The 27104-nt window shown below is 42.6% G+C and overlaps 1 protein-coding gene across 3 annotated transcripts in view; it reads right to left on the reverse strand.

The window, feature by feature from the left end:
* LOC120764804 (connector enhancer of kinase suppressor of ras 2-like) overlaps positions 1 to 27104 on the reverse strand; it is a 362406-nt gene that overhangs the window by 260308 nt on the left and 74994 nt on the right. The gene's annotated exons all lie outside the window — the stretch shown is intronic.

Consider the following 27104-nt stretch of genomic DNA (forward strand, 5'->3'; position numbering starts at 1 on the left):
TTGTTCTCACAACGAAAGTTGGTTTAAAATATGTGAATTAAAAGAAAATATGCTATACCACAACCCAGTGGCAATGTCTAGGAAGAGGAGGGAGCTGGGTAGTATACATGTAATTCCTATATGTGAACAATGTAACAAAACCATGTGGGTTGGGGGTAAGCAAGAGTCCACCTTTGTAGCCTATTTGCGGGTAAACAAGCTGTGCTACGAGCAGAATAATTTAGGAATGTGCACCCTGAACGGGAAAACTTATTGGGTGGGGCAAAATACGAAACTCCAGACAGCTACTTTAAATAGCGGGCCCATCATTCTCGATATGTTAAGTGAAAACAATGAAAGGGTCAGTCTGAAGTTAGAGAGAACCTTCTGTTTCTCTCACAATGAGGAGGGGATGGACCCAGAAAGCAAGATACAGAGTTGCTCAAGAATTAAAAAGGCAGGAGCTAGAGGCAAAAAGGAAAAAGATGGAGCAGGAAAGGATGAGGTCACTTAGTGCACAGTATGAACAATTAGAGAAACAATCTAGTGATTGGAGCCTGCCAGCCTCTAGCAAAAACCTTTTTGTAGACCTAGTGCAAGAAATTGCCACTGAATTGGGGCTGTTGAATTGCTGGATTTGTGGGGGATTAAAATCAGCTGAGAGATGGCCCTAGAAGGGAGAGAGCCTAGCACCAGAACAACTTTTGAGATGGGATAACCAAATAATAAAACCAATGTCACGACCAGAGGGGTGGACCTTAGATAAACAAATAACAGGAACCACCTGCATTAGCAGAGAAGGAAATACATACACTGAGATAGTGGGATATACCCCTTGTTTATCCACTTTAGCTGTTAACCTGAATAATAGAACAAAGATCTGGCAACCAGAGCCACCAGCTGGATTCTGGAGCAGAGAAAAAGAGGAAGGATGTAAATGGGTAAGCGAGATTGAACTATGTTGGAATAGCTTGACAGGGGCAAACCCCTACCAGTCGCTAGCCAATTTAAAGGGATTCTGGGAATGGCCAGAAAGCATAGAAAATAAGTGGAAAGCCACAAATGAAATATACTGGGTCTGTGGGAAAAAAGCCTATAGTGAGCTACCTCGCAAATGGAAAGGATCCTGTACTCTGGGAATGATCAGACCTTCATTCTTCACACTACCCCGATCAGATAGTAACTTGTTAGGAGCTCCATTATATGAAACCCTTAGCAGAAATAGAAGGGAAGCAAAAAGGGAACTCCCGAATGCTGGGGGAAATCAGAAATGGGGTAGTGAAGAATGGCCCGCAGAACGAATAATAGAATACTATAGTCCTGCAACATGGGCTCAGGATGGGAGTTGGGGTTACAAAACTCCAGTCTATTTACTCAACAGATTAATCAGACTGCAGGCCGTAGTAGGAATTGTCTCAAATCACACCTCAGATGCTTTGGAGCTACTGGCACAGCAGCACTCACAGATGAGGGCTTTTGTGTACCAGAATAGGATTGCTCTGGACTACCTGTTAGCAGAAGAGGGAGGTGTGTGTGAAAAATTCAATGAATCTGAGTGTTGCATTGAAATAAACGATTACAGGGAGACTATTAAGGGACTAGCAGCTGAAATAAAGAAGGTAGCTCATGTACCTGTCCAAAAATGGAATTCAATCCTCCAGGCCTCCTGGTGGGATCAATTGTTTGGGACAGGAGCCTGGTAGAAGAAAGTGGGGTTTTTCATCTTATGTTCAGTGGCTGGGGTTATCTTTTTATCATGTCTAATTCCTTGCTTCATCCAACTGTAAGAGTCTGTCTGAAGTTCCCCTCATTTGCCTCACGATCGTCATAAGGACCCCGAGGACCCCACTGCAGTTCTGGCCTGCTCAAGGTGGATGCTTGCCAATCGTCTGCGGGTGCATTTTCCTGTGTCACCATGCCACGGTACACGGGCTTTGAGCAGTGTAATGGTAGTTCTGTACCCGAAGATTACATCTGCTTCATGGTCCCTGCTTCATGACAATAGCCTATGAATTTCCCCACCTCTTGGCCAAGGGAACTTTCTGGGGTAACTTTGGTGGTCCCCCACGGAAAATCCTTCATCTGCTTCGCAACCACCGTGACAGACGGAGATCAAAGTCCCCTTCCAAGGACTGAGATTGAGACCCCTATATGAAGCCCCTCTCAAGGACTGAGACATCAGACCCCGACAACCCCAATATAGGGGGCTGGGGCTGACTCAACTGAAGTGAGATGTTTGCCTGGAGGCGTGATCGTTGGACCAAGAAGACAATGGCTCTCGCTTACTGCTAAGAACATGGACTACCTGTTCCTCCTCGGTGGCTTCAATAGATTTACCTGTTCCCCCCCCGTGATTGAGGACTATAATAAAAACTCCTGAGTTAACCAGAGATTTTGAGAGAGACTCTCCCTGACGTGACAGGCGGACCCATTGACCGGACCACAAGGACTCCGTCTCCACGTTTGGTAGCTATATCCCCCCTTTTCTCTATCTCTTTCTCTATCTCTTTCTCTCACTCTTAATCCCTCTATCGCATTTGCTATGGTCAATCAATAAAAGGTGCATTTGTTTTAATGCTGAAATCCCCTCTGTGTTGTGTTTTGCACTCTGAGATCAGTAAACGAACCATCACGACCCCCGCTTGTACGAGCGGATCGTGACATTAAATTGGCGTCACGGACAGGATTCTGATAGATGGAGGGGTTTGCAGGGTCGTGTGTAGTCTGTAATAGGGGAAGGATGTTTCGCTCCAGCCGCACCTAGCCTGTCATTCCCGAAAGGGTTGAACAGAGCTAGAAAGCAAGGGGGGCGACTCGAATTTCCTGCAAACTGCACACGCCTAGGTGATAAGCACCCCCATACTCAATTGAGGGTTCTGTCTTCAGAATTTCACAAAAGATCTCTTAGTGCAAAAAGGGGAAAGTGTTTTTGTGTTTGTGTGTCTCTGGACTGTCTGGGAAGGAAGGGACAACCTGAAGAAACTAAGCAGGGCCTCCCAGGCAGATTTTGTCTCTTCACCCACTCAGGGAAGCGAAGGGAGACACAGCCGAGCTGTGTGTGTGTGTAACTAAGTGGTACTTCCCTGTTGTGGTTTTGATCCCTTCATAAAATTACTAAGAAGGCTAAGTTGCATTTTTAAACTGTTTTGTATGTGTGTGAATTTGGACTGTCTGGGAAGGAAGGGACAACCTGAAGAAACTAAGCAGGGCCTCCCAGGCATATTTTGTCTCTTCACCCACTCAGGGAAGCGAAGGGAGACACAGGCGAGCTGTGTGTGTGTGTAACTAAGTATTTCCTCCCTGTTGTGGTTTTGATCCCTTCACAAAATGACTGAAAATCTTAGTACAAAAGACAAAGCTGCATTTTATGCATTACTTGCTAAACACAATGCCAAGCCTTCTCCGGGAGGAGAAGAGTGGGCACAATGTAATTGGTTTAATTTGGAAAATATTATTGATAGAGTATGTTCTTTACAACATGAAGCAAAATTTAAACTGGGCAAAAACAAAACTATCCTCTGCTCAGTTTTGGGAGCTTGTCTTTCAGCAGCTGTAGAAAGTCGCTTTAAGCGAAGAAGTGAGGAAAAAGCTATAATAGACTCCCTTCAAAATCTAGTTGAAATTTTGCAAAAACAATTAAATGAAGAAAGGAATGAGATCTATGCACTGAGAGCTGCCCTTAGAGAGGAATGTGTTAAAAACTCCTATAATGTTGATTCCTCTATGGAAACAGAGGAGAAGGAAACTCCTCACATTAAACAAATTTATCCCCATAAGGAACTTGAAGCAGTTAAAAACTGCGGAAGAATCTGCTGTCCTCACTTGAGACCCTTGGTTAAAACAGAATATAATTACATAAATGATGAAGATTTTGAACCACATATCAAAACCAAACATATACCATACAGTGCTACTGAATTGGCTAAGCTAAAAAAGGAATACAGCCGCCTCCCACAAAAATCAGAGACAGAGTATGTCTTCCGAGTGTCCCTCACTGGTGGAGATCAAATTAAATTAACTGAACACGAGGCTAATGGATACTGGGGACATGGAGTTTTCTTAACAACAGGTGATAAGCGTGACGCTTGGTCCCTAACATAGCGCGCGGCTTTTTGGGCCGGGGGAATAAATCCTCTGGAAAGGGGAGACCCCTTAGCCATAGTTACTACCCCTGACCAACTCCTAGAAAGAGTTCAAAAGGCCGCCTGTCTGCAAATGATCCATGAAAAGAAATTGATTCCTGGTTTTGAATCCCCGATGCAATTACCAGTGAAACCAGAACTCATGACCCCTTTAATTCGGGGGCTTCCAGAATCACTTAAACCTACAGCAATTACTTTACAAAAGACCATAATGGCATTAGGTCCTGTGGAAAGGCTGGAAAGAGTCCTTGGAAGCCCTTGCAACCAAACTGAATCTACCAATCCTGGGTTTACTCCATATTCGACCCCCTCTCAGCCCCCAGCTTCACAATCTAGCTCACCTGCTAGTAGCTGCAAAGTTTGGACATGGGGGGATGTTGCCGTAGATTTAATTAATTACAATAGACAATATGGGCCTGTGAAAACCCAGGAGGAGAAATCAGAAAAAATAAAAGGTGTTCGTTTTATTGGGACCCCTCATAGTGAGGATTCAGAGAAGGGAAAACAGATCTCTAACCGCCACCGTTGGTGGCTGTTAGGCATTAAAAGGGGGGTCCCCAGGGAGGTGATGGATGGTTTGCCCCTTGAAAAATTACAAAAAATAATAACTAATTGGCACTCTCAAAAGCCAAATTTATCAACTCAGCCCAGTGCACCCCTCCCTTCCCGAGATCTAGACAGTGAACCAAAACTAACTCTCTCCCAGCCTCTCCCTGGTAATTCAGGTTGTGAATCAAAACAAACAACACCCCAGGGAAACTAAATTCTCCGTTTCTTAACAGTGGGCGAAGAAACGGAGTATGGATGTATTTGAGAATGCTCACTAGAAATAAATCAGGAGATATATTGATCACAGCTATTACGGGCCTCAAACAAGTATTTGTAACCTTTTTGGTTGACACTGGGGCTCAAATCTCTGCACTAACAAAAAGGGACGCCCAGAAGTGTGGAGTTGTTCCAACAAAAGGACAATGTTACATTCTTAATGCCCTAGGAACTACAGAAACTATGAATATGGCTTTAGTAAAACTTAGGCTTCCTGGAGAAGAGGATCAGTTGGTCGTCAAAATGGTAATTGGAGATATTCCAAACAACTTATTAGGAATGGATGTTCTTGCAGGAAGACAGTGGGAAGATTCTGAGGGATTTTTGTGGTCCTTTGGTACACTGCCAATTAACATTAGATTACTTCAAACAGCACCTGCACTACCTTATAGTAAAACTACTAATGTGAAACAATACCCCCTTCCTTCTGGCGCCAAAGAAGGCATTAAAACAGTTATACAGGACTTGCGAGACCAAGGAATAATTGTTAATACTCACTCTCCTTTTAACTCTCCAGTGTGGCCTGTTCGAAAACCTAATGGAAAGTGGAGACTAACAGTAGATTTTCGCAGGCTTAATGCCAACACAGACCCTCTCACAGCAGCAGTTCCAAATTTAGCTGATTTAATAACATCAATTCAGGAAAAGGCTCACTCAATCATGGCAACTATAGATGTCAAAGACATGTTTTTTATGATACCTATACAGCCAGAAGACATGGACCGTTTTGCCTTCACATGGGAAGGACAGCAATACACTTTCACTAGACTTCCCCAAGGGTACAAACATTCCCCCACCCTGGCTCACCATGCTTTAGCCAAAGAATTAGAGAAAATACCCAAACCTGATAATGTGGATGTTTATCAATACATCGATGATATTCTGGTGGGAGGGGATGAAATAGGAGTAGTGGGGGATACCCAACAGGAAATAATTGCTCATTTAGAAAGTCTGAATTTACAGATTCCCTCTGAAAAAATTCAAAAACCTTCCCAGGAAGTGAAGTTTTTGGGAATTTGGTGGAAAGGAGGTATGACATGTATTCCACCAGATACCCTCACCTCTTTAGATCAGATTAAAATGCCTGAATCCAGGAAAGATCTTCAGCAAGCTCTAGGACTATTAGTGTTCTGGAGAAAACATATTCCAGATTTCTCAATAATTGCTAGGCCCCTTTATGACTTGCTGAGGAAAGGGGTTAAATGGGATTGGACTCCTGCACAAGAAGAAGCACTACAGTTGCTGATTTTTGAAGCAACAGCTCATCAGGCATTAGGCCCTATCCATCCTACAGATCCTTTCCAGGTAGAATGGGGATTTGCCTCCTCAGGGCTATCCATACACATATGGCAACGGGGTCCTGAGGGTCCTACAAGACCTGTTGGTTTTTATTCCCGTGGTTTCAAAGATGCTGAGAAAAGATACACCATCTGGGAAAAGGGGCTGTTTATGGTTAGCTTAGCTCTCATAGAAGTGGAAAAAATTACTCGACAACAACCGATTGTTTTGAGAGGTCCTTTTAAAGTAATCAAAGCCATCACGACTGGCACCCCTCCACCTGAGGGAGTTGCCCAGAGGGCCTCAGTTAGAAAGTGGTATGCTCAGATTGAATACTACTGTAACACTTTCTCAGTAACAGAAGGAGCGGTAAAAAACTTAGCAATCCAAGAAACTGAGAGCTTGGATAACACCCAAGAAAAACCTGCCTCTGTGATTAAAGTAGCCCCTCCTTTCTCCCCTGAACAATCAACAAATTCTTGGTTCACTGATGCCTCTGCCAGGCGGGGGGGAAAGGTGTGGAGATACAGGGCAGCAGCCCTCCACATTTCCTCTGGGGAACGAATTATTACTGAAGGAGAAGGCAGTGCTCAAGTGGGAGAACTGATAGCTGTTTGGAGTGTTTTCCAGCATGAGGTACAAAATACCTCTCTTGTCTGCATTTACACTGACTCCTATGCCGTGTATAAAGGATGTACTGAGTGGCTTCCGTTTTGGCAACAAAATGGTTGGGAAGTTAATAGAATTCCAGTCTGGCAGAAGGAAAAATGGCAGGAAATTTTTGATATTGCAAGCCACGGAAATTTTGCCGTTGGATGGGTAGCTTCTCACCAAACAGATGGGAATCCAGCAGGAGAATGGAATAATAAAGCTGATGAGTTAGCAAAACTCAGTCCTCTAAAGAAGGAACAAATCATAGAGGACTGGGATCAATTATTAGAATGGCTGCCCCAAAATTACTGCCTTTTGCCCTACAGCTCCAAGCATAATCCCCTCGCCATGGGGACCTGAAGATCCTAAGAATCCTGTACATTACCCTGGACAACCTGTTCTGGTGGATCTCCTACTGTAGGGGAAGTACCCCTAATACTAAAAACCCCTCTAAATAATTTTGCATGGGTAGCCTCCGATGCCCTAGAGAAAGAGCATTGAATAAATACACGCTGGATAATTCCATCATTCTAACCATTGTCTCTGCCTCCTAGTGGCAGAATTTTTTTTTCCTGTTGTTTACTTTTTACAGAAGAACCCCGAGGGACATGAGGATAATCTGAACCATGATAAAACTGGCGATATTTTTCTGCATACTACCACAATACCACGGCCAGGATTCTTCAGAGTGGCCATGGTCTGAAGCTATCATCGAGCATAATAATCTTTTAGGACCTTATCCCAAAGGTCACCATCCGAACCTAGCAACTGTGGTACAGCATGGCTCTGAGGCATACCGTCTGAATGAATGGGGATGGGACCAGAAGGAATGGATTAAAACCCTAATTGGAACAGTGGGTGAAGTAATTATGATAGCATGCAGAAAAGTAGAAGGATATCGCCATGAGAAAGCCTCTTCCATTACAATTGCTGGGAATTTCTTAGAAGCAGATGGAAAAAACTATCTGTATATCCCTACAGCAGAATTATGCCCTACTAAAAAGTGGAACTGCACTAAACAAATTCCCCTTACCCTGTGCTGCCATCAAGAATATGTGGGTAATTACACTTCAAGCCCCAACACCAATAATATGGAAATTACAAAGGATTGTAATCATGAACCAACTGATTGCTGGTATAGTTATGTTTTAGTTAAGCCAACTTATGTAACATGTCGTTGGCAAAATAACTCGATCAATCCATCAGGCTTAAAAGGTTTAGGTTATAAATTTAAGTTAAACCCCATAAGAAAATCCACACAGAGTACAATAGTCACCCCCCAACAGGTGGAAGATCCCTTTTTCCAACATGATTCTGAATGGCCTTGGTCCCAAGCTTTCATTCATTTTACTGGATCCATGGGGAATGTAAAAGACTTAAATCTGTCAACTATGGTTATGCATGAAAATCAGGTATATACCAGACAGGAATGGGAAAAACAAAAGATATGGCAGCTTCAGGGTATAGTGGGAGAAAAAATTAGTATAGGGTGTCGAATGATTAATGGAACCACCTATAGTAAGGCAACTTCCATCAGTGTTCGGACAAACCAAACATATAAACAAGAAGAAGTCTGCACACACTCAAACATACAAGACTGTTGGTACAATTTCACACTAGCACAAACAGTGGAAGTAGTTTGTCTTTGGTCCAAAAATACTGAAGGGCTTTCTTTTAAGTTTATAATAAACGCTATAGCCCAATTTACTACAACCCATACTACTCCAACTCAACCACCAGTTACACTTAACCCAAGAATTTCTGAAATCGGACCATATATAATTAGGAAAACCGGACAACAACAAATACTGTTCAATCCAGCCTGGTCTCTTAAGCAAGTCAAATTAGTCATGCAAAATAATGTCTCAGAAATTCAGCCAGCTTGTTCACCCTTCCTGCAGACTTCCTTTGAAGGATGGACAACCTGGTTGCGAAAGCGGAACTCTTTTAAAAGGCGGACCATTAGAGACATAACGGGTGTTATGGGAACAGGATTGGGAATTCTAAATAGCATTGATTCAGAAGTATTAATGAATAAATTGGCTGCCACAACTAGAGATTTGACTAAATTACAACAACCACTACAGTCGTCCTTATTGGCTTTGGGAACACATCAGTGGTTGTTATCAAACATACTACCAAATTGGGAAAAGGTAAATGTAAAAGATCATAAATTGATAATTGATGCGCTCAATGCTACACAAAACAATGTTTCTTTGGCCCTCAGTTGTATCCAAGCTCAGCTGTGGATGCAGTCAGTTACTGCCTCTATTATAAGAGAAGGTGAAGAAGGCACTTTTCCTACTGAAATTCGGAAAATAATTTGGGACAATGCCACTGACTTCGAAAGAGAATTCCAATCCTGGTGGAACTTAGTAAATTTTACTTACAACCCCCTCACAAATACGGCTACCGCTTTTGTATTAACCATAAGTAATGCTTCAGTACATTTGATATTCCCTATCATTGCATTAGGATTGAATTATGATGGAGCTATTCTCTATCCTTCCGAGCATAGGGAATGGGCCCGTCAAATTGGTGAGAAATGGCAAACTGTTAACTTAGAATCTTGTATTGTCCGAGAACAACAAGGGTTTATCTGTGAAAGTAATGCAGTTATAGCTCAAGATATTTGTTTGGATACAGAGCAAAATATCTGTCATTTTGAAATTCATCCCAACGAGGCCCCTGGAACAGTCCTTATATATATAGGTAATGGCTGTGCATGCTTTAGAACTATTTGTGATATGGTATTTGTAGAAAACATAGTAGTAGACACTAAAAATCATTCAAATTTCTGTGCTTGCAATTTTACTAAGATTACAGGATGTGATTTCTCTTATAAAGCTCCAGTTACTTCTCATTACCTTTTGCAATTGAATTATACATTGATTCACAAACTATCACCTACTCCCATTGGAATGGACCTTACTTTGGTAAAGCAATTGTTGCTTCACCAGGACTTAATAGAAATTTTGGAAAAGATCAAGAAAGATGGGCAGAAAACCCTGATAACTGTTCATCATAATGTGAAAGAAATACATCGTGTTATAGAAAGGGTAAGAAAAGATGTCAAGCACAGGTGGTGGGATACTCTTTTTGGTTGGTCACCTACTGCCACAAGTGCCTTGAACAAATTGTGTCATCCTATCAGTGTCCTTTTGATTTTAGTTCTGATTGGTTTTCTTTTTTCAGCAATCTTATTCATTATGAACTGGAGAATGATGAAACGGTTAACACGGTTGACGTCCATAATTAATGCTCATAACCTGGCAGATATCCTCTCCCCTATGGACATCCCCAAGACTATTGACACAAGGCGATTATAAAATTTGAATGTATATTTTGAAATTATTTCCTTTTGTAATCTTGTGAAAACTACCTTTGATTTTTGTGATCTGTTATGAAAAAAAAAATTATTTTAATTACTAATGATTGTTATTATTGTTTTGATTAATTGTGATTTGTTTGATAATCTGAATTAATATTATTGTTTCCTTTTCCTTTCCTACTTTTCCTTTTCCTTCTTTTTCTCCCTCTCCCTCTCTACATACTACCTCTGTTTCTCGAGATATACTACCAACGTTGACGAGTCCTGAAGACTTCGCAACGCCACTACAGAACCCTGCTGAAGAAGACCTCTTGAAGACAATCGTGAGTGACGGGGTGATGTAAGAGTCTGTCTGAAGTTCCCCTCATTTGCCTCACGATCGTCATAAGGACCCCGAGGACCCCACTGCAGTTCTGGCCTGCTCAAGGTGGATGCTTGCCAATCGTCTGCGGGTGCATTTTCCTGTGTCACCATGCCACGGTACACGGGCTTTGAGCAGTGTAATGGTAGTTCTGTACCCGAAGATTACATCTGCTTCATGGTCCCTGCTTCATGACAATAGCCTATGAATTTCCCCACCTCTTGGCCAAGGGAACTTTCTGGGGTAACTTTGGTGGTCCCCCACGGAAAATCCTTCATCTGCTTCGCAACCACCGTGACAGACGGAGATCAAAGTCCCCTTCCAAGGACTGAGATTGAGACCCCTATATGAAGCCCCTCTCAAGGACTGAGACATCAGACCCCGACAACCCCAATATAGGGGGCTGGGGCTGACTCAACTGAAGCGAGATGTTTGCCTGGAGGCGTGATCGTTGGACCAAGAAGACAATGGCTCTCGCTTACTGCTAAGAACATGGACTACCTGTTCCTCCTCGGTGGCTTCAATAGATTTACCTGTTCCCCCCCGTGATTGAGGACTATAATAAAAACTCCTGAGTTAACCAGAGATTTTGAGAGAGACTCTCCCTGACGTGACAGGCGGACCCATTGACCGGACCACGAGGACTCCGTCTCCACGTTTGGTAGCTATATCCCCCCTTTCCTCTATCTCTTTCTCTATCTCTTTCTCTCACTCTTAATCCCTCTATCGCATTTGTTATGGTCAATCAATAAAAGGTGCATTTGTTTTAATGCTGAAATCCCCTCTGTGTTGTGTTTTGCACTCTGAGATCAGTAAACGAACCATCACGACCCCCGCTTGTACGAGCGGATCGTGACACCAACTAATTCACACAGTAGTTCAAGGGATGCAAATAGCATCATTGCCAACAGATCCGGAATTGGCATCAGGGGGTCTTAGCAGAAATGATACAATACCAAAAATCATGAAATTAAATGAGAAAAAGAGCAGAGCAGCAGAAGTGCTGGCAAAGTTTGAAGCTCAAATACAAGGAGGAAGAAAAGAAAGAACATATTGGGGTAAACCCGCAGAATAGAGACTATTAGAAATAATGAAAACAGTTTTTTGGGGGATGGTTGGTTAAGAGGCTTTTTTATCAGAACGAGAAAAAAGGCAATAACCAGAACACGAATTAAATAAGGTATATAGAAGGGGAGGGATTGTGATATATGTCCTAAAGTTAATTCGTGTTAAGCAATAGAATATGTAATTCGTTCACCACAGAATGTAATAATGTATCATATAGCATTAATCTACTTTAAATTGGGTTTAAAATCAATAAACTAAAAAGTGCATACAGGGTTAACTGAGACGAAAGCTGCACGGTGGGGCACGGGGAATAGTTGCAAAGACAGCATAAAGGAATGGAAAAGGGAGATATGGGCCCTGACGATCTCCTGATTGTATCAGATCACTATCTTATCTGTTCTGGCCCGATGTTACCATTTCCAAAACTTCTCCGGACGCAGCAATCGGGACATTGTTCAGCTATTCAACGGACCCCCGGACACGGACGTGAATATCTAATGAAGCTACCATGAGGCATGAGTCTCACGGTCTCAGTTGGCCCTCAGCGAGAGACTGTATAAAAATCCGCAGTATGGGGATCCAATTTGTGAACGGAGGGGGTAATAGGCTGGCAGAGTCAGTTACCGTGTTCACCCAGTGCCGAAGTCCCAGGATTCAACGCTGTCCCTTCTAATTGTGGCTACTGGAGACTGTGTTTGAGTCTCACAATAAAATTCTAAATTTGGATTCACTGAATTTGGCTTATCGAGTTTATTACAACACCATTATTCAAAGTATTATTAATGTGAGTGAAATCTTCATAGGAAGAGTATCCTTATCTGCCTGTAAAATCCATGGCATTCTGTGAGAAAAGCACCAAAGTCTCCCATGCTCAGCTTTCCATCACAATCTCCTATTGAGAACTCCTGGAAGTCAGCCATCCAGGAGTCTGAAAAGGCTTTGCTTGGGCTTTCTCAGATGGAAAGAAAGGGAATAGACAAAAAAACCCCAACCAAACCTGTTTTTTCATGCCTAGTTCACGTCAACCCTGAATTTTCTCATTTTCATGAAAGGCGAAATACATGAGTCAAAAGGTAATGCTTGGCTCAGTAGGAGAGGGAATGAACACCTTCATGTTCAGATCTTTAAAAGGCATGTCCTTCACTTTTACAAATATTTCAAACCAATTTCTGCCATCTGTAATATTATAAAGCATTTACGGCTCTACAGCATTTTCAATTCAGTGAATTTATTTTCATATTTTCCCAAAATGTCTCTCCCAAATACAGGTCCTAGAGTCACTGTCTCCAAAAAAACCACTAGGCTGAAAACATGGCAGAGAGTGAAGGCCACCGCTTCTTTGTATATATTATTTTCATAATGTTATTTTAAGCAAAGTTTTTCTTAACACAGCTTTCTTTCACAGCTTAATAATTTACCAGCCAGTAATTGCTTTTAGCAACAGACAGAGAAGCCATTAGGATGATTTTAGTGCTGTAATCAACACACACACTCAGCTAAACAATTCTGTCTGATTCTGCACAGACTCTAAATAACTTCCAAAGGAAAGCCAGGGGATTCCTGGTGGAGTAATAATGCTGTGGAGTCATTATGCAAAACTTCACCTCTAGGAAACAATCTGGCCTCACCATGATTGCATCCCAAAAACTTCACAGAAAGATTTGGTGGCATTCCCTTCCCCACCAAATTAATTTATTAACCAGAGCGAGGGGAGGATTTGTGGGGTTTTCACTTTTAGCATGAAAGCATGTCTGAAAAAAAAAAAATCACTGCTGAGGAAAAACCATAAATAAAGCTGGATCCTATCAGTTTTAAATCTATAAAATATTTTAAATGGTATTCAGTTGTCAAAAGAGGAGCTCAGTGATTTCACACTGAGGTTCTGAGACTCAGCACTGCTGTGGCTAACAGGTCCCTCCATGGGCAGAGGGGAGAAGAGCCAGGAGATTTTACATTTCACACCACATCATGGAAACAGCAGGGCTGAAAACACAGCTGAAAAATCCCCCAACTTTCATCCCTGGAGAAGTTTTGGGGTTTTTCTCAGTGTATTTTAAATTTATAAAAATACCATATACTGACGGGCATTGAAATTGATCTTTAAAAGAGAGAAGCAGGCCAAAGAGGGCCTAATTTCAGTTATTTGTCCTATATTTTTTTCTCTCTTAACCACATAGGAGACCCTGTAGTCTCTTCTCCTTTTCCTGTTGAATCTGGATAGGAAATTTAGTGTTTACCTTGTCTTCTGCAACTGAGTAAAAATCCTCATTTTCACCTTGCAAGCATCTTTAACCCCATTTAATTATTTTCATTCATTATTATAATCTTATTAATCTTTTTTTTTCCATTGCTTCATTTGAACCAAGTTTTTCTGTCTTTTCATTATCCCCATCATCAGTTCATCTCACTTCATTCAGCTTATAAAAAATAAGACTTGAGTGATCCAGCTCCAATTTATTTGTACCTGTTCAATGAAAGAAAATACCAGGAACTGAAGCACTTTCATTTCAGCAGTGAAGGACTGGCTGAAGATTAAAGCCAGACAAAAAGGTGGAAATGAGCTGCTTCAGAATATAAACAACAGAACACTGGAAACCAGTCAGTAAATGCCCTTAAACCGAAGTGGCACCCCAGAGAAGGGATGGAAATTCTGGTTCTCAATATTTTCAAGTGTACCTCTGGAAAATTCTGCTTTAGTGAAAGTTTTTAGGCCCAGTGCTTTGTAAATGGTAGCACAAAAACCTGATCCCCTGGGAATACCCTTACTGGAGTTGTGGTTCCATCACCTCTACAGTTCATAATGTATTGATTGCATAATTTATTACCAACACTTAATGTGTATAAATATATATTTAAATACTATGTGTAGTTGCCAGTTTTAAGTTCTCCTCACTGCAGACCTGCAAGAAGATCAAGTCAACTGCTGCAAGCCTTAGGGAAAAAGTTTAGAAAACCAAAAGTGAGAAAAGCTAAGGGAATATGGAGGATACATCAGGCATTGTCCTGGGTTACAATGTAAGATGTGCCCAAAGTATGTATTCTATCACCATCTACATGAAATGTTGAAACTAAGTTGTGCACTGTTTCCCTTGCCCCCTGCCTCCAGACTATCTTCTGTTAATGGCCCATCAATGCCTTCCTGCATGACTCATAGATAACTCCCTCCAGGAGCTATCTCTGTTTAATGGGCAATCAAGGACCCATTGCAAGACTGATAAAATGATATCAGCCCATTGTGAGATGCTCCGCCCAGGGGGAGGAGCCAAGTATTCCCACCTGGATATAATCTGGCATCTGGGACAGCACAGGCAGCTTTACCCACTGGATTCCCAGAGGACAAGAGCTACCAGAGCTTTCTGCAGGAACACTGCTTCAACAAGACCGCTTCATCTGGACTGCTACCACCACGGGTTCAGGTTGTATTCTGACTCTGTCAGTGATCTTTTGTACCATTGCATTTGTTTTATTTTATTTTATTTTACTTTTTTTCTCTCCTATTAAATTGTTTTTTTCTGACTTGGAGTCTCTCACTGGTTTTGCCTTCAAGCCAGCACAGGCATATAAGAAAAGAACCAAACAACTGCTCTACAGATTCTGATTTTATTTTTATGAACATCACCTCACTCAATCAAGAATCCTCTTTTTTTTTCTTCCCTGTCTGAGATTACTTTTGGTTGATCCTAATCTACACTTCCAGGAATGCTGCTCCATGTAAATAAAATCTTGCCTTGGGCTGCAAAAGTCTGCACTGTGCAGAACACAGATCTGAGGTACTTGGGAGTGAACCCTGCAGGAGCCTTAAATGTAAAAAAGCAGCTTTCTGGCCAGGAAGGGGGAACATTAGAGGGGCTGTGTTAGTGAACTGTATTGATCACTATCCATTCAGACAACTTCCAAATCCCAGAATAAGTATCTAGGCTCTCAGCAATGTTTCCATACAGACTCTGGGATTTTGGTGTCCATGTGCTCCCATTTAGCCTCTTTTATAATTATATGGATAAAGAAGCTGAACAATCTGGCTGCTCTTCAATATCTCTGTGACTTCTTTTTGAACAAACAAATGGAGGAGGAAGGGGATGGAAAAATAGTAACAGAACAAGATTTTAGAAATCAATGTAGTGCTGAAAAGTGTGTGTGGAGTTCAGATTCTCTAGAATTACAATTAAAATCCTCTCTGAATTGCTTTCCAATATAGTCTGGATTTATTCTAAGTTCCTTGGAACATTTTTGTTCTCCCACTTTTAAGCAAGAGCAAAATGATGAACAACAGTTTCAAGAATCCAGAAAAGCAAACCAGAATTTTTTGGGATGAAGGAGTTGGCTTTGGGGTTTGTTTACTTTGTTGTTTCTGGGTTTTTTTGAATGGAGATCACAATAAATCCAATATTTGCTTAGAGTGATGCAGTTTTGGGGCCCATTTCCTATCATGTTAGGGCTGGAGCTTGATTTTTAAAGACAGACTGACTTGAATTTTCATTTGCTGACGCAGCAGGAAATTTTACAGAATTTAGAGTTCTTAAGAGCATGTTGGCTTTGCTGTAATTAGGGCTGCAGGAATCCTGCAGAAATTGGGCTGACAAGCCGAACCAGGCAAGGCAAGTCACATCTCTGGCAAAAGAGATGCCAAATTCTGTTTGCCAAATTTAGTGTAGTAGTCTTAGTGTTTACTCTCTTTTTCCTTTGTGGGAGAGGATCAGGAGAAGCAAAGCAGGCTTAAGCTTAAAAATAAACAAATAGTTTTATTAACACACACTAAAAGAATGGAAAAGAAAAAAAAAATTGGGAAAAAAAAATGAAACTTCAAAACACTCTTCCCTCCCCTTAAAAAATGTTAACTTTCTTACAAAACAACATAGGGAGATATAACCTGTGATTTTCAGTCAGTTTCACCATTTAAACATAGTCTTTCATCACTTTGGGAGAAGAGTCTCTCTAGAGTCCTATGGAGACATTTGCCACAAGACAAAAACAGTCTGGTGGCTCCCAATGTCACAAATCTGCAACCACCTGGAGTTTTTGCAGATTGTGCAGTGCCACCCATTAGCAGCCTTTCCCCTGGCTACTTATGGGCTTCTCAATGTATTTGGAGTATCATTTTAAGAATGCTTCTTCTAGTATAAAACAAGGATTCTCTTCTTCTATCTCTAAAATCGTCTCTATCTCAAAAGAAATAGAGACCTCCTTTTATCCCAGGAGCCGGGGGCATCAAATCACTTTCTCTCTCAAATCATCTTTGTCTCAAAGGCTGAGACCTCCTTTTACCCCAGGAGCGAGGGGCTTGCCCTGTTCAAGATTCTCACTTAAATCTCAATTATATCAATCCCCAACTTTTGACTAGAACCAGCATTCCCCCAAACATTAAGATATTATAAGAAACAGTCCATTTCTCCATAGTTTACACCATAGAAGTCAGGTTAAAAATGTCCACTTCCTCAATCCCTTCTTCCAATAATCTTTATCAGTTCTTTCACTCTTGCTCCACTGACTTCATGCTGTGCCTTTTCTAGGTCCACTTTGTCTCTTTCTTCTCTCTCTCAGGGAAGGGTTAGGCCCTGGAAGCTTCATGTTGCCAGGAAAGGGTTAAATCTGCTTACAGTCTTTTTTCTCTCTCACTGCAGCTCATGGTATTAGATTTTCAAGGATGCGCTGGTCATGGGAGGGGAACTCACACCAAAAGATCAGAGATCAGAGCACTCAGGCAGTCCAGAATCAAAAAACCAGGCAGGATCATAAATGCCTTTTTTGCCCACCCCTCAGTTTAAACTGGGGCAGGCCCCAGCCCAGCCAGGCCTGTAGTTGGTATCAGGGGCCTGGCTGGCGGGCCTGCCCAGCCCCCCTTGCTGGCAGCAGATGTGGCCCGGAGGCACAGCCCGGCCAGCACTGCTCCTCTGCTCCCGGGTAAGCCCGGCCTCGGCCACCTGGCCAGGACAGTGGGGCCCGACTGACCCCTGGCTGCCATACAATGTTACCTTTCTCTCAGGTTGAAAGGAAAAAAAGAACTGGCTTAAACATGTGATATATGTTTTGAAATAAATTCATGTTTCAAGTGTGTTATATGTTATAACATAAAAACTGTGTTACAAACTAGGGTTTCCAAAAACTGTGGAGACATTTCTGGCTGCCGAAACTAATTTGCAACTGTAAGGATTCCAGACAATTGCAGGGCAAGTCCAAATTTACAGCAGAAAAGGACTGGCTGGACAGGAGATGCCTCATCCATCAAGGGAGGGTCCGCTGCCTTCTCCGGTGATCAACACATGATATAGATCTAGAAGAGGGAAACCCTGAGATGTCAGGTATCAGCATCCCAATGCTGAGTTCTCAGAACCCAATTCAAGTCCTTGACTTTGCCAGGAAAGGCATTCAAAACCAAGCAGCAAGAGAAAGAGACTACATGAATATACACAGCAGACACAAACTAACAATAGAATTGCCTCAAGGAAGAAAAACTGTATAAAAACTGCTCCCTGAACCTAGGAGATTGTGAACAGGGAGGGGCAGGTTCATTTGTGGCTGTCCCTGCATTCACCCAACTTCAATAACCCAGGATCAAGGTTGTATCTTTTATTGTGGCTGTCCCAGATTGCTTTTAAATGGCAAAATGAAATTACTTTATATTAAATTGGCTATGAAATCCTCTATAACAAACAGAATCAGGATTTATATGGGTACTTCCCTAAGTCGCATTCAACATTCTCAGTGGTCAAAGCATATGTCAGTATGTAAAATTAGCTTCTGATAGGTCCCTGTCCTTTCCAAAACAATTCCAAAGTCCTGGCAGAGCAATATTCTATAGTCCTCTTTAACTAAAAACCAAACTGTGTTAACCCATGACGATAAAAAGGCATTGTCCTGGTTTAGGGCAAATTTGGGAGAAAACCCCTGAATGGGGTCCCTCTGGGGAGCAAACCCAAACAGCCCCTTCCTCAACCGGTCTGGGAAAGAACTTCCTTGGAGAAAAGTGGAAAAAACTATTTTATTTAACAAACAAAGAGCCCACAAGTATAAAGAATGAATAATATGAAACAATAAAGCCTCTTGTTCTGGAGTGAGATGGCAAATTGAGAAAGTCCTTGCTGTGGATGTAGCTCGGCTCTCTCTCAGTCTCTCATCAGTCCCAGTCCCTCCAGCGCTGCTGGAAAATGCCGAGGTCCAGGCCCCGGTGGGCCGCAGGTGCAGCCCCCAGTGCTACCCTGGGTTTTCAGTCCAGAGCAGGTTTAAACAGTTCCAAGAAAAAAGAAAAAAAACAGTGCAGGGAACTTCTCTGCCCTAGCTAGCTGAAACTAACTAAAAGCAAAAATATCTCTGTCCTGCAGTCTCTCCTAGCCTCTGCCGAACACCCCGTCCACAGAAGAATGTGGAGGAGTCAGGCAGTTTTCTCAAAACAAACTCCGTGCTTTTTCTTGCTCCCCTTTTGCTCCCAGAACCAGTCTTAAAGGCACAGAACTCAATATACAGCACAAACAGAACAGATGATTGAGGATACAAGCATCATAAAGTCACCCTAGGACACTTACCCATCTGAGCACTGTGTTATAAACAGGATTAATGACATGATCCTGCTTAAAATTGACCCTGCAGAAAGAAAAGAAGGGGAAAGAGGCCTTTTCAGCAGTAATTCTTTTCACAGCCAACCCTGCATCTGGTTGTTACCGCCACAGTCAGGGAGATGGGGACCTATTGAATTGGATTAAGCTGAATTTAATTAATCTCACTTCAATTAGATTTATCTAAGTGTATATTAAATTGTGTGTGTTCATCGAGTGGGAAGATTATAATCTTTGCTCTTCAGCAGAGATTTTCGTGTGTATGCTGAAAATCTCTGTATTACAGTAAGTACTAAATATGACAAAAATGGAATATTGCTGTACTCTGGTCCATCAGCTGAACTTTGAGTTTGAATTATGGAACAAGTTATTCAATTGAATTAAAAAATACCTATTAAGCTTACTACAACGTGAAAGCAACTAACTCTTTGTATGTGAGAAAGCCTTTACTACCTGTTAGGAAAATTAATCCACAAACACCAGAGGTTTATGTCCAAAAAGGAGACAGAAGAGTCCTTTTACTTTATTCGAATAAAGGGAGAGGCCATGGGGCATTTCCCCTGGGGTCTCTCAGTTTTTCAGAGGACGCAGCCTCCTTTTTATCTTAATTTCCTGGCCGCATTTCCCTCTCTCTTTCCCCATTGGCTGAGGTACTTGAGAGGTACAGACTTCCCGAAATGCCTAAGACCTCAGATTCCCCTTTTAATGTATAACCCCCCTAATTTTTAATTTTTATGGGATTTATGGGTTTTCCCCATTGTTGCTTTCATCTTTCAATATTCAATTTCATTTACAAACAAATTTATGGTTTGTTTGTAAAGGCAAGCATCTTCTTTTCCATTCATCAATCAGTAGAATCCTTTCCATTGTTTCTCTTATCTCTCAGTGCTAGTTTTATCTACCAGCAGACCCAGGGCTTGTTTGTAAAGACAAATTTTGTCATTCCTCTCAATCCCTCCTCTTTTATTTTTAATAATTGTCTTTACAAACTTTAGTTATTACTGACTTAATTTTTTGTTCTTGGGTCTTTTTTTGGTTTTGCAATTATTTGCAGTGACATCAGTTTCTGTCCTTTTGTAGCCATCTCTGGATCAGTAGGCATTACTACTACTAGCATCCCTTTGATCACATGTTGAATAATTTGTACTAAGCAAGGGATCATGCATGGTAAAAAGATAAGAGTTGCTACTACACATAAGAGGAAGAAAAGCATTTGTTTAACTCATAGTCCACTAGGTAACTACGAAAACATGTCCTATTCTCATCTTTTCTATGTTTGGACTGGTACATGAGCTAACTTTCTTAAAGTTAAAGGGTTTTGCTACTTCTTCTCTTAAAGTTAAGAAATTATTTTCCTACTTTTGATCTTAACCTAACTGATAATATAAAGGTAAGATTATTAAGAGAAATATTCTAATGGTGTAATCTAATCTTCTAACTTAATTTTCATTTTTACGTTGTCCTCTACACCACCTGTGGCGAGTGAAGGCACAGAAACAGCTTAACATAAAGAAAACAATGACAGCGAGGATTGGCCCCCAGTGACTGGAGATCTGAGAGGAGGGATGCCCACACATTCAGGCAGATTTTGGGAGAAACCCTCCCACGGGGCCCCCCTCCCCTCCTCCAACTGGTTCGGGAAAAAAGATTTCCTCAGAGAGAAGTGGAAAAAACCTGTTTATTAAACAGGCAAAGCACTCCCAGCACAATACCCGATGACAAGAGCTTCGTGCCGCTTACGGAGGGATAACAAACTTAAAGAAAGTCTCCTCTTGAGGGTCGTCACTGTGCTCCACCACTCCGTCTCCGCTGGCGTTGGGAGAAAAGGAGATGTGCAGGGCTGGTCTTGGTGGGGTGGGTCCCCTGTGGAGGCCCCCGGTGCTTCCCCAGGTCCTTAGTCCGGAGAGGCTGGAACAGTTCCGAGGAGAGGGCAAAAAAAAGCAAAAAGGAAGGAAAAAAGGACAAAAAAAAGAAAAAGAAAAAGAAAAAGAAAAAAAAAAAAAAAGCTTCAGCTATTCTACAGCGTCTAACTACGCTAGCACTAAACTAACTAACTGTCGGGGAAAAAAACAACAGAGCTTCTTTCGTCTTGCCGTGTTCCAACTCCCCCGCTTCAAGGTCACTCCGATGAGCAGAGTTTTCCTGGGGAAAAAACAAACCGCGCTTGCCCTCCCCCCTGCACCCAACAGACGATTGGGGATACACAGTCACCCCAGGACACCATTTCAGCAGGCAGTCTGTGGGTCGGCACATGAGGCTTCCCCCGATGTCGACGCACTGACTACTGCTCCAGTCCACTCCTGCGGAGTGTCAGTCGTGGCTTCCCGTACTTCTCTTCCAGCTGAGATGTCCAAATCTCCGGGGTCTCAGAGACTTTGACCTGAGTGTGGTGGGTCCACCTGTGTTCTGCTGTCTTGACGGCTGTTTCTGTGGTCAGCAACACTTGGAAAGGTCCACGCCACTTAGCCACTAGTGGTGCTTCTTTCCACTCCTTAACTAGGGCTTAATTTCCTGGTTGGATATTGTGAACAGCAAAGTCCAAAGGTAGAGTCTGTTCCAGCTGAGCTTCCTGTCGAAGAGATTTCACAAGAGACAGTATCCTGGCCACATATTGTTTTAAATATACATCACTTATCTCTACCCCCCCACTAGGCTGGGAATTGTAAGGGTAAGGAATTCCAAACATCAGTTCAAAGGGAGATAACTGAATATCTCCCCTGGGTCTAGCCCTTATCCTTGCTAAAGCTAGTGGCAAGAGCCATACCCATGGCATCTTAGTTTCTATTACTAGCTTCAAAAGGTGTTTCTTTATTTCTCCATTCATCTTCTCCACCCTGCCAGAACTCTGGGGATGCCAGGGGGTGTGGAGATTCCATCTTATCCCTAGAGCGGTCATAACTCCTTGAAGAATTTTTCCTGTAAAATGAGATCCCCTATCTGAGTCTATTGCTTCTACAATCCCATATCTTGGAATTATTTGTTCCAAAAATACTTTAATAACTGATCTTGTAGTTGCTGAAATGGCAGGAAATGCTTCTGGCCACCCTGTTAACTGACATATTATTACCAGAAGGTATTTAAACCTTGCCACCCATGGCATTTCGGTAAAATCCACCTGACATCTCTGGAAGGGACGTATAGCTCAAGGCCTCCTTCCCCTGGCAAGTTTCTTTGTAACTCTGTTATTGGTTTTAGCACAAATTAAACAACTTTTGATAGCTCACTTTGCTAGAGTAAAAAGACCCACAGCAGCATACATTTTGAGGAAGGCTTCTGCCAGTCCTTGGGTGCACCAATGACTCCCTTCATTAAGTTGTTTTAACAACTGTAAGGCTAGAGCTTTTGGTATCCACTGTTTACCATCCTTTGTAAACTAATTTCCCCATTTTTCCTCTGCCCCACTCTTTTTAATTATCTCAAGTTCTTCTGGTGAAAAAGACAGTTTCTCTGGCAGTGATGCAGTTACTGGGAGCAAGGGGAGGATTTTAGATATTTCTGGCGACAGTGCAGCTTTTCGAGCTTCTTCATCAGCCAGTCGGTTTCCTATTGCCTCCTCTGAGTGCCCTGTTTGGTGCCCTTTAATGTGTATTATTGCTACCTTTTTTGGTAAGTTCACCACCTCTAATAGGCAGGAGATTAAGTTCTCATGAACTAACTTCTTTCCCCTGCAGGTTAATAAACCTATTTCTTCCCATAGTTTCCCAAATGCATGTATCACCCCATATGCATATTTAGAGTCCGTAAAAACATTCACTGTCTTATCCCAGTATAATTCACAGGCTCTCACAAGCGCATACAGCTCTGCTGTCTGAGCTGACCAGGTGGGCAGTAACCTCCCCCCTTCTTTTAGTTGCTTTTTATTAACGATAGAGTATCCTGTAAATCATTTCCTTTCTATCACTTTTGAGGACTCATCAATAAACACTTTTTTTTCTTCTTCTTGTTCTTACTCAAAGGCAAAATACTGTTTACTATCTTCTGTAATCAGACACCCCCAGAAAGCATCCTTTAAGTCCAGTACTGAATAATACTGGTGTGAAGAAGGGATCTGATTCAGGATTGTGTAGGGATCCGGAACTGTGGGATGCCTTGCTTTGACAATTTCATTTATTTTTCTTAAATCCTGCACTATTCTGTAGGTTCCATCTGGTTTCTTAACTGGCTGGATAGGGGTGTTATAGGGAGACATACATGGCTCCAAAAGACCTGCTTTTAGCAGGGACTCAATGACAGGCTGTAACCCCTTCTTTCCCTCTCTTGAAAGAGGGTATTGCTTTTTAGACACCACTTGTCCTGGTTGCTTCAAAGTAATTTGGAGAGGCTCTATGTCTAGTTTTCCGTATTTTCCTGGGGCTGCCCACACTTCCGGATTTATTTCAGCATAAGCCTTCTCAGACATTTTACATAAAGATATCACAGTGTTGGACTCTCTGTCATTTTTTTACAATACTAATTTGCATTCCCACTTTAGCCATCAAATCCCTTCCCAGTAAATTACAATCACAATTAGGAACAAACAGGAATTCATGTATTTCAAACCTGTCCCCCACATCTATTAATAGCGGTTGAATAAAATACACTCGCTCATCCTTTCCACTCACTCCTTGAATGACTAATGATCTTTTTGATAATTCCCCCCCCAGGTATAAAACTTAAAGTGGATCGAGAGGCCCCTGTATCTACCAGAAAACACACCTCCTCTCGATCTGGACCCACTTTAAAAGTTAACAAGGGCTCCTGAGTGGTGGGTCCTTCATATAATGGGAGCCCCTGACACCCCTAACAATCCATTTCCATTATCCTCTGGACTTCCTCCTCCTGAGGGTCCAGCTGTTTCTGTGGACACTCCCTTTTCCAATGCCCTTCTGCCCAGCAGATAGTACACTGGTTCCTTCCTAACCGCTGTTTGGGTCGGCTCCCCCCTGCCGAGGAGGGAATGCCTCTGCCACTTCCCTGTGGCCAACCCTGTCCCCTCTGTCCCAGGGGACCCCTTGGACCCTGCAGTTTATTCTTCCATGGCTGCAAAAACTCTGCCATCATCTTTGCCTTATCCTTTACCTTTTCCTCATCCCTCCTTACATATATCTGCTGTGTTTTTCTAACTAGTTCTTCTAGAGGCTTGTTCTGCTACTTTTCATTTTTCTGTACCCCTTTCTGTATGTCAGGCCAGGCCTTTGTAACAAATTGTACCTTTAACAGTGTGTCAAAGGCTGGTCCCTCCGGATCCATCCCCCCGTGTTTCCGCAAGGCCTCTCTAATCCTCTCTAACCAATGAGAGGGGCTTTCATGTTTCTCCTGTTCTAAGGACATAGCCTTAGCTATGTTGTTAGTTCTGGGAACTGCTGATTTAATTCCCCTAATCAAATAAGCACGGTAATCGCGGAAGAGAGCCAAACTGGTCTCCTCATTTGGGTTCCACTGGGGGTCCACCTGGGGGATGGCATCATCTACTGTAGGTACGTTAGGTCCAGCTCCCCCTGCTGCTTGTGGATGTTCATTCTCCCACAGCTGCCGAGCTTTCTGCAGAATCATTCGTTTCTCTGATGACCCAAATAAAATCCCCAGGAGAAAATCCCAGTCCTTCCATGTATAATCCGCATTTCCCAAATATTCTTCTATCTTTTCCCCCACCCCTATGGCATCATCTAAATACGGGGGTAATTCTTTTTTCAATCCCCTTATATCCTGGGTAGTAAGTGGTACAATTACAAACCCAAAGCCTCCCCCTTGATCCCCCAAAGGAACTTGGTGGAGTGGCATCTGATGTACCCCTGTGTCTTGGGTCCGGGGGGCTTCTGATGTGCTCAATTGATTTCCTCTTCCAGTTCTACGTGGTGGTATGATAGGCTGCTCCCTTCCCCCTACACTATTATTATTCTTGGGTGGGGCCGTAGGAACAACATTCCCCTGATCCCTTTGCTCTGGGAGTTGAGGATACAGGGGACCTGCAGCTGGTCCTGGTTTAGCTGGCAACACTGGAGGACAAGACAGGGGAAGGTACTGAAGAACATCCCAATTCTCACCAGTTCCCCCTTCCTCCCTTTTTTCCTCTTCTCCCTTTTTCTTTAACACATAGATTACTTTTGATGCTTGTCTAAACCATATCAATCCACATTCCCTTTCAATCCATCCTTTCCAATTCTCCTCTAAATACTTTAACAAAATTCTACACAAATGAATCCTATTTGTTCCATAAGGTGGCCACATAAGCCCCTTTGGCAACTTATACTCCGGCCACACAAAATAACAATATTTTACCATCATTTCCATAGTTACCTCTGTGTGAATGCATAGTCTGTCCCAAGACCTCAGCATTCTCCCCAAGGGACTCTCTGGGGGTATTATGGGATCATCATCCCTTTTGCTGGGGCCCCTTCCCGGCTTTACCCTAGCAACCCTCCATGGGTGCTGTGTTTCACCTGTGCTGCCCTCCATGGGCGCCCTCCCAGGTTTGCTCCCAGAAGATCCCATTTTACTCACTGGTGAGATTTTCAGTGGTCCTTCCCTGCGGACTCTTCATGGATCCCCCTGGTCCGCCACTCGTCTGTCTCCTGGACAGTCTCGGGAACTCAATCGATCGCCCGGTGCCGGCCGACACCAAGGGGAGCTGATCACTGAAACTGGGTGAGGCGCACCTTCAGCTCCGCTCGCTGCCCGCCGCCCCGGACGGTGGAAATCTCCCGGACGAGAGCCCCCAAATTGTTAGGAAAATTAATCCACGAACGCCAGAGGTTTATGTCCAAAAAGGAGACAGAAGAGTCCTTTTACTTTATTCGAATAAAGGGAGAGGCCATGGGGCATTTCCCCTGGGGTCTCTCAGTTTTTCAGAGGACGCAGCCTCCTTTTTATCTTAATTTCCTGGCCGCATTTCCCTCTCTCTTTCCCCATTGGCTGAGGTACTTGAGAGGTACAGACTTCCCGAAATGCCTAAGACCTAAGATTTCCCTTTTAATGTATAACTCCCCTAATTTTTAATTTTTATGGGATTTATGGGTTTTCCCCATTGTTGCTTTCATCTTTCAATATTCAATTTCATTTACAAACAAATTTATGGTTTGTTTGTAAAGGCAAGCATCTTCTTTTCCATTCATCAATCAGTAGAATCCTTCCCATTGTTTCACTTATCTCTCAGTGCTAGTTTTATCTACCAGCAGACCCAGGGCTTGTTTGTAAAGACAAATCTCATTCCTCTCATACCCAAGCTCCTTAATTAAAGCATCAATAACCATAATCTCCACCTGAAATCTCCTTGTTATGGACAAATCAGTAGCCAATTTAATATAAAGTTGTTGGGGAGGAAGAAGCCAAAAAACCCTATAAATATGATTGCCTCTATTCTGAGAATGAGAAACCTGTAAGTGAGATAGAATTGAAAGTAAGTTTTGATGTTTGAGATGTATTAGATACTGGATGTCTGGGAAAACAGTTACCTGCAGCCAGACCCAGAGGTCAAATGGAATGTTCTGTCTCACCCCTCAATGTATGGTTCATCCCACACCTGTACCCCTCCCCTGAAGTATCAGGTATCTGTAACCCCATTGGCCCAAGTCCTGTTCCAGCCCACCTTGAAGACCCCTGATAAGGGGTCCCGGGGGGCTGGACGGTCTCTTTGCTCCTTTGCTCTTTGCTCTCTTTCTGCTTGCACCCTTCCCTGAGGACTTTCCTCTCTTGGAATTTCCTCTCCCTACTTCTCCCTTCCCCCACTTTCCTAGGCCTTGCCACGAGCTGCAGCCTGGCAGCTCCGAGCAAGGCCCCCACATCCCTTACAATAAACCTCATCTTGTAAAACCCAACTTCAGAGATCTCTCATCTATATTTATCTACACCGTCCTGGAGTCCTCAGCAGCAGGAAGAAGAAGCTATTTCTACATAAAGTAATTTTATTTTGCCATTAAAAATAAAATAATAACAATCTGAAATAG

This window comes from Hirundo rustica, chromosome W, assembly GCF_015227805.2.
Source record: "Hirundo rustica isolate bHirRus1 chromosome W, bHirRus1.pri.v3, whole genome shotgun sequence".
Lineage (NCBI taxonomy): Eukaryota > Metazoa > Chordata > Aves > Passeriformes > Hirundinidae > Hirundo > Hirundo rustica.